This window comes from Meleagris gallopavo, chromosome 4, assembly GCF_000146605.3.
Source record: "Meleagris gallopavo isolate NT-WF06-2002-E0010 breed Aviagen turkey brand Nicholas breeding stock chromosome 4, Turkey_5.1, whole genome shotgun sequence".
In the NCBI taxonomy this organism is placed as follows: domain Eukaryota; kingdom Metazoa; phylum Chordata; class Aves; order Galliformes; family Phasianidae; genus Meleagris; species Meleagris gallopavo.
Window position 1 is genome coordinate 21,489,237 of NC_015014.2, and position 11,093 is coordinate 21,500,329.

Below are 11,093 nucleotides of genomic sequence, written 5' to 3' on the forward strand. Positions count from 1 at the left end.
TCAAGCTGCATCCTCTTTGTTGACTTACTTGACTGAAAACCTTAGATTTTTTTTTTGCCACCTCATTTTGCCCCGAAAGCATAGACATTCGTGTGAATCACCCTTGGCTTAGTAAAGTGAAATGTTCAAATATTTTTCACATGTTGTTTTGATGCAGGTTTGAATATCTTAGAGCAGTGCAATTCAAAATGATTCCTGAAGAAGCATGTGTGCTTCCCTGCTGTTCCTTTCAGAACTATCCCATTGGCTCAGTACCATCAGCAACTCCTGCTCTGCAGTAATGCTGAGTGTAGTGGGAGGCAGTCCAACAGAAACAGGGCTCAAAATGTTGAGGGATAAGAATCATCTCAGAAGGGTGGAGTGGGGCTTTCCTTCATTTCATAGTCATAGAATTGTTAAGGTTAGAAAAGACCACTAAGATCATCTAGTCCAACCAACAACTCATCCCCACCATGCCCACTAACCATGTCCTTCAGTGTCACATCTCTGTGGTTCCTGAACACCTTCACGGACAGTGACTTCACAACAACCCTGGACAGCCTGTGCCACTGCATCACTACTCTTTCTGAGAAGAAACGTTTCCTAACATTCAGCCTGGCACAAAGCAATTACTTCTCATCCTGTTTCTCCCCATTCATGCATATCCATATTTTCGCTCGTCACAGAATTTTGACACCTGTTTGAATATGCAGTGTTAATCTCTCTTTCACTGTGTCTTATTAGACCAAAGGTTTGCAACTGGAAGAGGTGCTTAGGAATGCCCTGTGTTGCAGCTATGTATGTTCTTAGTGCTCAGAAATAAGCCCAGCTTGGCGCCAAATAGACAGCTCTTACTATAGAATATTCGTGTTTCTATCAAGCCTCTGCCCTGGCTTTTGGTTGTTAGGAAAAATGTCATCATCAGTTAACAAAACACTGTAGGGATTGCCAACACTTGGTGTTTCATGCAATGTTCTCCAAAGGTTCTAAACAATTTTGGAGACTTTCTTTTAACCAACAATAATGTTGTTGCCACCATGTTAGTGTGTGCATTCTTGTCATGTGCACATGGAAATTGAGGTCATTTTTTCTTTAAATTCAGACACTCAGAACATATAAATTTTAGAAATTCTTGCTTAGTTTTATGAACAATCTTGCTAAGAGAGTATTTTACATTCAGTGCAAGGAGGGTAGTAATGTTCTCTCTCTTTCCAGTTGTAGGAAAAGCATTATAGCTAAAACTACTCTGTTACTTACAGCTCTTGGATGTGCTGAGGGACGCAGTTTAGTGGGCAAAGTGGCAATGTATCAATGATTGGACTTAGTCATCTCAGTAGCCATTAAAGTTTTCCAGCCTTAATGATTCCATGTGCCACTTTGCTACTTCGCATTCACTGTTTCTCTCTCTGGGTCACTCCTTTGATGTGGCAGGTGGAGGTCCTGAGGCTGTAGTAATGGACTTTGTTCTGCAAATTGTACTTCAGGTGGGAAAATGCTGAGAAAGTATTAGCAATGGGTGCACATTTAGAAGGAAAGCTTGCCAGCAAAGGCTGCATTTTTAGAAGTGATTTGAACCACCAGTTTATGAAAAGATGAGCAAGTAGGCCAACAGCCTTGTATCTCCTTTCAGTGAAAGATTCAGGGACTAACCTAGATAATGTGTTTCTGTGCAGAAAACTCCCCATCATGTCATTGCACATTCCACTTGGCATCAGAAACTACTTCTCTGCTGTTTTGTTGGGTATTTTTCTAGTTGTTGGATTTTGAGATGTGACAGAATGAAAGGTCTGCAGATTTGTGGTTTATCCACAAAAACCAGGATGGGCAGGTGCAAGGACTGATGAGATATTTGTAAGTAATTTCAATCAGTTTTTACCTGCTCAGTACCAAAAAATAAAATAATATTAAGGAGAAATAAAAATAATAATAATATCTGAAGTCTATGTGAGGAACCTAACTAAATCCAGAGATCATCAAATAAAATGTTTGAGTTCTTGAAGTGCTCTAAAAAGAGCAAAATCTCTTTTTATAGTTCAGAAGAAGGGACGCAGGGTTCCATCTGTTTCATGTCATAACTACAGCAAATTTCAAATAGCATTTATTTGTAATCCTTCAAAGGCATTGTGTGAAAAACGATGAGGATAATATTCCATGTCTTCTATCTCCAGCTGAACTGTTCACTGCATTGCACCTAGAAGGCCAGCTTCTGTTCTCCATCACAGCCCTCAACTGAAAGCAGCTGAAATTGCACAGAGCAATGTTTGCTGTATCGATTCTTGTTGTTGGTGAGCAATGAAAAAGGCACAATTTGATTTCCAGATCCTACCAGACATGGGCAGGCTATTAGAAAACATGCTTGTTTTACAAGAACCCGCTGAAAAATGGAAACTCTTGCATGTGAGAACAAAAACTCCCTTCAAAGATGTCAGATCCTCTGCTACAATAGACTGTATTTGCTGTTCTTACTAATTTTTTTCCTCTAATATTAATTAGCAGGTAGAGATTCAGTACAGTCCTTTCTGCGATATTTGTATTCAAAAAATTATATTCTTGAAGTGTCATTGTTTTTGTTTTTTTAACTTAAAAAAGAATTATATAGGAGAGATGATACTCATTTAACTGTAGTTATTCTTTGTGTGTGTAGAATTTACTCATATTTCTCTTTATGGTGCAATAAATATATAAATAGAAAATCCACAAATAATCACATTCCAACTTTATTTATCAAATAACTGTGATTATAAAAGCCAATTTCCAAACAAATAATCACAAAGTGTAATTAGAAGTTACTCATATCCTTATCTGTTTGTTTCATGGGCATCTCTGGCAAACTTGTCTTCTGTGCAATTATGGTCCTCTGTTTGTACTGCTGTTATCATCTACAGCTTGAGTTCAAGGTACTTAGAACTGTATGCAAAAGTAAAGCGTAGTATAAGTCTTTGGCAGGAATATTAACTGCCTCAGCCACAGTAATCAAAGCTTTTATTAAACATATTTTGGTAAACGCCAAGAATCAGTATTTGGGTATGTTTTAACAGCATTAATTGAGGTATTGTTAACAGGAGGCTTGTCCTAAGGATATCTCTTCTGGCTGTTGGCAAAGGCAAGACTCTGGCTCTAAGATGAAAAGGCTGGAAGCCTCCTGGTTGCCATGCTTTCAGTTCAGCTACTGGGATTTGGGTTTGAGCCCTACCTACAGAAATCGGGAATCATCATAGAATAGCTTAGGTTAGAAGTGACTTTAAAGATCATTGAGCCTCAACTTCCCTGCTGTGGGCAAGGTTATCACCCACCATTTCAGATTTCCTAGGGCCCCATCCAACCTGGCCTTGAGCACTTCCAGGGATGGGGCATTCACAGCTTCTCTGGACAGCCTGTGCTAGAAGAACTTGCATGGTGCTGTTCATCTTAATCATCGTGGCTGTAAAGACCTCAGGGTGACATCTGCAAACCATGTAGTGAGAACGGAAGCCAGTTTGCGAGTGTGAATTTTCCACCTCCTCTGGAAAATCTTTAGTTGCTCAGAAACAGAAAAAGTTGAAACTGAGTGCCTCAGAGACCACACATCTACAATCTGGAAATTTTTAACAGCATTAATTCTGTAATCTGGGGCTGATTCACACTCCTGGCAGAGAATTAATGCATTTGGGTGGCATGATACAGGACCACTGTGCATAAAAACCTTTAGTGCTGAAACCCATATATGGTTTGGTTCACTATAGACAACCTCCTTGAGCATCGTGCTCTAAACTTCAGCAGAAATATTGCCTCTAGAGAAGCAGGGATTCATCATTCTCACTGTACATGGAGCAATAGGTTTATTGTAAGGTCCTCTCTTCTCTAAAGAGTTTTTCTTCTACCACAGCTTCAGGCAGAAGCTGTGTGGGGAAGACTTTCCTTCTCGCAGTACACTTTGGAGCAAGCATGCAGAAGGCTGAGCACATGCTCCCAGGCACCAGATGTGGAGATCCTGTACCTACTGTGCTTCAACAGCCAATTACTCAAACCCATAATATTTTTGCTTCTGAAATTAACCACTTTATGAATTATACAAAAGGAAATGATCAGTGTTGACAGCTGATTCTTTGAAATAGGGGGTAATCACGAACACCATTAAAAATATGCCTGGAGTTTACCATTCCACAGCGCTGAACCTCATCAAGTTTTGAAATGCTATTACCAATAGCATATCTTTCCTAAGACTCATAATTTTCCAGGTATTGTCCTGTCTGACTCAATAAACCTCAGTTTCTACTCTTCAGAAATTGTTATGATTCCTGGGCACTGCACCAAAATTTGCAGATGTTTTGAAGATGTCTTGATCAGCCAAGCTTGGGACATGTGTGTTTTAACCTATTACATAGATATGGCATCCTTGAAACCAGGCTACTTTAACTGGTTAGATAGTTCAGCACAAGGAAGCATGAAATACTGCCTGTTAATGAACAGCTTTGTTTCAGCTGACTATTAAAAAAAAAAAAAGAACTAAAAAAACCCCCAAAAAACTATTTGCCTTCTCCCTTGATCTTTTCAGTGAAATCTATACGTTGCTGCTGAAAACTGAACATAGTGGTGCTGTTGTTTACCTTAATTTTGAGTGACTTTAGCCTAAAGATGATGAGGGTTTGTCCTTTGCAGAGGGCAATATAGCTTTTTAAAAGTTTCTGTAAAGATGACAGAAACATCAGCTCCTTCTGATTTTCTTGTTGCTTGAGACTAATATGTGTCCTAATGTGTGTGCTTTCAAGTGACTTATTCAGAGCTCACCTCAAACTTTCATTTTTATTGAAGATCCCATAAATGTCTTTGTAGTATCAGTATCAGCATAGTTTTGAAGAGCCTCCAGAAATGAGAGATTTTTTGTGGGTTCCTTCCTCTCTGTCTCCAAATGCTTATTCTCACTACTTGGGTCATATTTCATGTATTTACTTAAAATAAAGCTGTACTGTGTTAAAGATTCTTCTGCACTCAAGAAGATGGAAAAAAGAGCCCCTCTTCCCTCACAACCCTTGTAAACATAGAAGAGGAATATAGATCATATAGGAATGCCTGAGAATCTGTAGGCATCATCACTCAGTGTTAGCATCAGGAAGCATCAAAGCAATTTCTATCTTTCAAAATAGCTGTAAACATTTTAGTTTAGGTGTGAGGAAGCACTTTAAGGAGATACAATGGAGTTGGCTGAGCATTTCCTATAGATACAGTAATCTTGCAACTGGATTGTAAATCCTTCAGATTAAGAAGATCTTCACTTCATGAAGGTTGTCTCCTGGTGGCTTTCTTCTGACCAACCCAGACATTTTTTATGGCTGTCTTCATGTTGTGGAATATTACTCTTCTTCAGTTGTCTTTGGTCTTGAGCCCAGACCTTGGGATAGTTCACACAGCCTAAATGCAAGTGGATGTGTTGATCCAAGCATGGAGGTAGCTAGCTGACATCAGAAAGGAGCACGGGCAAAGAGGATTGGCTGAGATGTGGTTCTGCTCTTGCAAGTAATACAGATGTATTACTTACTTGTCTTACCTTGTATTACCTTGACTACTTGTCTGTCAGACAGAATGATGGATGTCTCTGAGGCTGTTGCTCTTGCAATGTGCCATTTGTGTGGTTACTATGATTTGTTGGGTGGGATTAATAGGGTTTGAATCTTGTCTTTACAAAGCTGGAGAAGCAAGTGCCAGAAAAATAAAGGGTACCATTTCATCTGCTTTAAATCAAGCTACAGTTCAGTTGGGTACCATGAATGAATGAATACTAGAAAGGATGGGAGATAAATTAACTAATTGAGGAAAATTACTAAAACCAAAGGAAATGGCCTGGGTTCTACCTTGGAGACTCTGTCTCTGAGTCTAACAGTTAGCACACAGTTTCTGCTGCATATCTGACCAGCCTCATATTTCCTTTTGGACTTCACCTAAGTATTTTTGAGGTTGACTCTGTTACTTATCACTGAAATGCTGTGAAAGCAGTTGGCCTCTACAGTTAAAAAGCAGTAACCATTTCTGTTTGTACTCCATAGAATTGTGGTTCACTGATGGCATGCCACATTCTGTTCAACTTCATTGCTAACAGGGATCAGGCACCCAGGAGAATGTCTTTAACATGGAGGGCTGTAGCCACACTTCATGGAGATGAAGGCAAGCAACAGTTTCATCTGGACTTTGGGAAATCCCCCAAGAGAATGTAACCTTGGGCATGGTGGTGGTAGGTTGATGGTTGGACTGGATGATATTAATGGTCTTTTCCAACCTTAATGATTTCACGATTCTATGAATCCCCTCTACTCAAAAATATTTTGTGTTACTGTAGAAGTGATAAGCGACCTTGAAGTACTTGTAGATTTGTGTCTGTTTGTTTTTCTTGTTAGCCTAGCAATTTTTGGTGCTGTAAGTCTTTTTCTTGGAGCCTCCTGGCCTCCTCTGCTAGACTGCTGAGTTAAAGAGGGGTACGCATTCACTCAAACTGTTAACATTTCTCTTTAATGTAGATGTTTTGGTAAACATTGGACCTGGCTCTTCTCATGCTTGTAGTGGGCTAGACTCGGAGCTCGTGGGGTGGGTCTGGAGGAGGCCACAAAGCTGCTCAGAGGACCAGAGCATCTTTTCTAAGATGCTATTTCTTGTTCAGTCTGGAGAAGAGAGGGCTCTGGGGATATCTCACTGTTGCCATCCAGTACTTGAGAATAGTTTATAAACAAGAGGAAAAATAACTTTTTACACAAGTAGATAGGCGACAGGACAAAAGAGGATGGTTTTAAATTAAAAGAGGGGAGATTTATATTAGATGTTTGAAATTCTTTACTCAGAGGGGGGTATGAGGCTCTTGCACAGGTTCCTCAGAGAAGCTGTAGACGCTCCACCTCTGAGTTGTTAAAGGTCAGGTTGGATGAGGCCCTAGGCAGCCTGATCTGGTGTGTCAACAACACAGCAGGTTGTTGAAACTGAGTGAGCTTTAAGGTCCTTTCCAATCCAACCATTCTGTGATTCTGATTTTACAGCATCAGCAGAAATAATGCTATCAATCATGTTCAACGTGAAAAATGTGTTCCCTTATGGAAAATGTCCTCTATGAGGTTAACTAAAATATTTATTTCAGCCACTAGCCTTCAGAATTGCATTGCACTTTCATAATTTCTTTCTCTTTTTGTCGTTGTAAGGTCAAAATTTGACCAAGCTGTTTGCCAGTCTTTCCCCACAGCTATGTTTTCTCTTTAAAGAGATGCACTCAGTTTTGTATTTGTGGAAAAATACCTGAATTACTTTGCTCATGAAAATCAGTGTTTGTTATACTCCCTTGTTTAATAATTAAACTCTGTTTACTGTTCAGTACTTTAAGTGATATTTAATAGGTCTGTTGTAAAAATGTGTGTCACACAGTGAAATGCAATTAAGGCAGCTGATGAAATTAACATGACTAATACAAATTATTACAAATGTAAACAAGAACAAAGTAAACAAACTGAATGTTTGCTGGCCCTTGAATGTGCACTAGGTCATACAGGCATGGTTAAGACCTGTACGATGGTGGCTTTTAAATATGGTTCTCTAACTCCAGTGATCCTGGTTGAGTAACCTGTATCTATTTGTCAACTTCCAAACTTAGAATCATAGAATCATTATGGATCAAGAACACCTTTAAGGCCATCCAGTCTGATCATCAACCCATCCACACTAACCATGTCCCTCAGTGCCACATCTCCACAGTTCTTGAACACCTCCAGGGACGGTGACTCCACCACCTCTCTGGGCAGCTTGTGCCAATGCCTCACTGCTCTTTCTGAAAAGAAACGTTTCCTAATAACCAACCTGATCTTCCCTTGGCACAACTTAAGGCCACTATCTCTCATCTGATCAGTAGCTGACTATCTCTCAAGTTTTCAGGTTTAAGGTTTTTTGTGTATTTTATTAGACATGAAGACTGGGTACTGGCTTTTCCCTGTGCTAACGCTCTTCATCTGCTTGGCCTCATTCTCCCATTCTTTTCACAGCTGCTGTGATTGAACCGTCACTTGATCCACAATAAGGAAATGGTGATAGGTCATAGTGCTGTATTTTTAGATTCATGTGCATAGTAATTCAAAAGACTCAAGTGAGCAGAAGTTTCTGTGTTCTCCATCTAGCATTTCTGTATTATTTTTTTAATTTCTTTTTCAGGGCTGACAACCATATTTCTGTCTGCAAGCCAACATCCTTTTGGGTGATGTGTGTGCAATTGATAACATCTGATTGATTTTGCTCCTTTATTACATGTCTAAATCTCCCATTTGCAGACATCTTGCTATATTTATCACAAAGAGCCCTCACCTCATGTTTCTTTCTTGTAACACCCTCATTAGAAGGCTTTGATTACACAGGAATGTCGCCATGTCAGGCTGTTCGAGCCCTGCACGCGTCTCTGGTGTGTGGTGCAGATGCTCAGAGCAGGAAGTTGTGAAGCAGACTGATCTGACTGGAATAGGGCCAAAACAGGCAGAAGACTTGGAGGAAATGATTTGGTTTCATGGTTTTCACTCATAAATCTTCATGCTGTTTTTTTTGAGAGGTGCCACAAGTACTCAGAGGATGTGATGTAAGAACAGGACACCTTTGCCATACCATTATGTGTATCTTGCAGAGAGGCATCCCCGCATTCATCCCTTAGTGGGGCTGAAAAACAAGCAGTTCTTCAATGTTTCAGGTGGATGACAATTGCCAAGCATTTAAATGGTTCGCAGTTAAATGGTCATGTTGAGAGCTCAACAGTCACACTTGTTAACTAGGACATTTTGTTCATGGCTTAAAGGAGTTAAGCTTTGCAATTGCCAGGAGCAGCTTCATTTGTGAAACTGTGATACTATCCTTGATAAGAAATCTGTGTTTGTTCTTGTGGCATGTTTTGTTGGCTTTTTTTAATGTTTTAAAATTCAAGTTCTTGCTGGGAAATAAGCAGATATAGAGACTGTCAGAAGGGGAAATAGGAAAGAGGTGAGTACTGCAGACTTGTAGCACTGCCTAGGGAAAGTACACTGTGCCTCTGAGCATCCCTGTGCTGTCTGTGAAATGTCCCCAGCCTCACACCCTTACATTACAAACATTGTGGCCTCATAGCGGCCTTTGAGAATCTAAAGGGGAGATACAGGAAAGAAGGGGACAGACTCTTTAGCATGCTCTGTGGTGGTAGAAGAAGGGTAAATGACTTCAAGTTCAAAGAGGGTAGATTTAGGTTGGATATAAGGAAAATGTCTTTTACAGTGAGGCTGATGAGGCACTGGAACAGTTTACCTAGTGTTGTGGTTGATGCCCTGTCCCTGGAGATTTTCAAGGCGAGTCTGGATAAGGCCCTGGACAACCTGATCTAGCTGTGGTCCCTGTTTCTTGCAGGGGAGTTGGACTAGATGGGCCTCAAAAGTCCCTTCCAACTAAGGATTCTTTAATTCTATGGTCATGTCAAAGGAAGATTCTGACACACTCAGATAATAGAAGCATGTGAGATATCTGTAAAGTTTCCTATGTCTCCTGCCAAAGAGATGGCAAAGCAAACACTATGTTATCATGTCCTTATCATCTGTACAAGTTACATATTATCAATACTATATTAAATTCTGCAATAACAAACAAAGATGGTGCCTGGTGTGAACTGTAGAGTAGAGTAGGTTTGTAGCAAATGATTTGCCTATTGTAATGATTACTAAGAAGGACTTTGCATTCCATAAAGTTTATGGCTTGATATGAATACTTGTCAAAGATTTTGATTTGTAATACCTGCACAAGTGTTACTTTGAGAGTTTGTCTATTTTTCAGAATTTTCTTATTAGGTCTTTTTTTTTTTTTTCTTTTTTTCTCAGAAAGGGGATACTATAATTTTATATGTAGAGAAATTACTTTAACTGTAAGCCATGTCCTTATGAAATCCGGAATGACGGATTTGCTTCCCAGAGTGAGGACTTGGGACACGTAGCTTCTCCAGCTGCCCTGGCTGTCCCAGACATTCCATTCCCAACAATTACACCAGAGGATAGATGATATTTGCTGAATGTATGACAGAGTAAAGCCTAGTGACACAGATGGAAGGGAACTGCCAGATCACGTGCTGCCATAACCTTTCTCATTTCTTAGTACTGGGTAAAATACAAGGATAGGTAATGAACTGTGGTTTCTGTTTTATGGCTGTCAGATTTCTAGTAATACAACTTTTGATGACAAAACAAAGAATATTTTTTTTATAAACAACTGAGCAACCCAATGAAGTGGTGAAATATTTACTTAGCTGCAAGCTATGGATTTCCATATAAATTTTCAGGTCCTTCCTATGCAAGATTATTGTTTCTTTTACGCAGTGCAGCAAATAATAGCTTATAATAACAGAACAGTAAGAAATTTTTTCTTCATATCACAGAAAGGAAAGCATTTAACCTTGCTTTAACTGTTAGTAGGTGTGACAAAAATGTTACTCCTTAGGTGATGATGTTCAACGCAGTGTAGAGTACAGCCCATCTTGGCAACATGCAATGTCATGTTCTTTCAGTAATTTGCTGTGAGAAGCAGCAGAGGTCTCGGCTGCGTTAAACAGCTTCTCAAATATATCTGCAGAAGATGAACTTGCAGTTCAAAGATTAAAGACTGTACTTTCTTCTTTCCTTGGAGGTGCTGAAGAAGTGTGGAGATGTGGCATTGAAGGACATGATTAGTAACCACGGTGAAGATGGGTTGGTGGTTGGACTTAGTCATCTTAGAGGTCTTTGATAACCCTTATGGTTTTATTCTTGAAAGTAATATCACAATGGCATTCTTAATATAGAGCTCTTTGTCCATTCACCCTAACAGTTTCCCCAATCACTAGAGCCCAGTGCAAAAAAAAGGTGACAACACTTTTTGCTGTGAACAAGTGCCATTTGTTGGAACCAAAGTGTTTTACTAGTATTGAGCAGATTTGCTGAAAAAAATTCTCAGGTTCACAAGGGAACTGATGGTTGAGATGAAAAACTGTTGGCGTTTTGGAGCTGTTAGAGACTTACAGCAGCCAATGAATGCAGGCAGCGCAGCCCCGGGGAGGCTCATCAACAGGGCAGAGGTTTCATACTACTGAATTCTCAGAAGTAGCAAGAGCTACCATTGCATTTCAGATTTGAGTACAA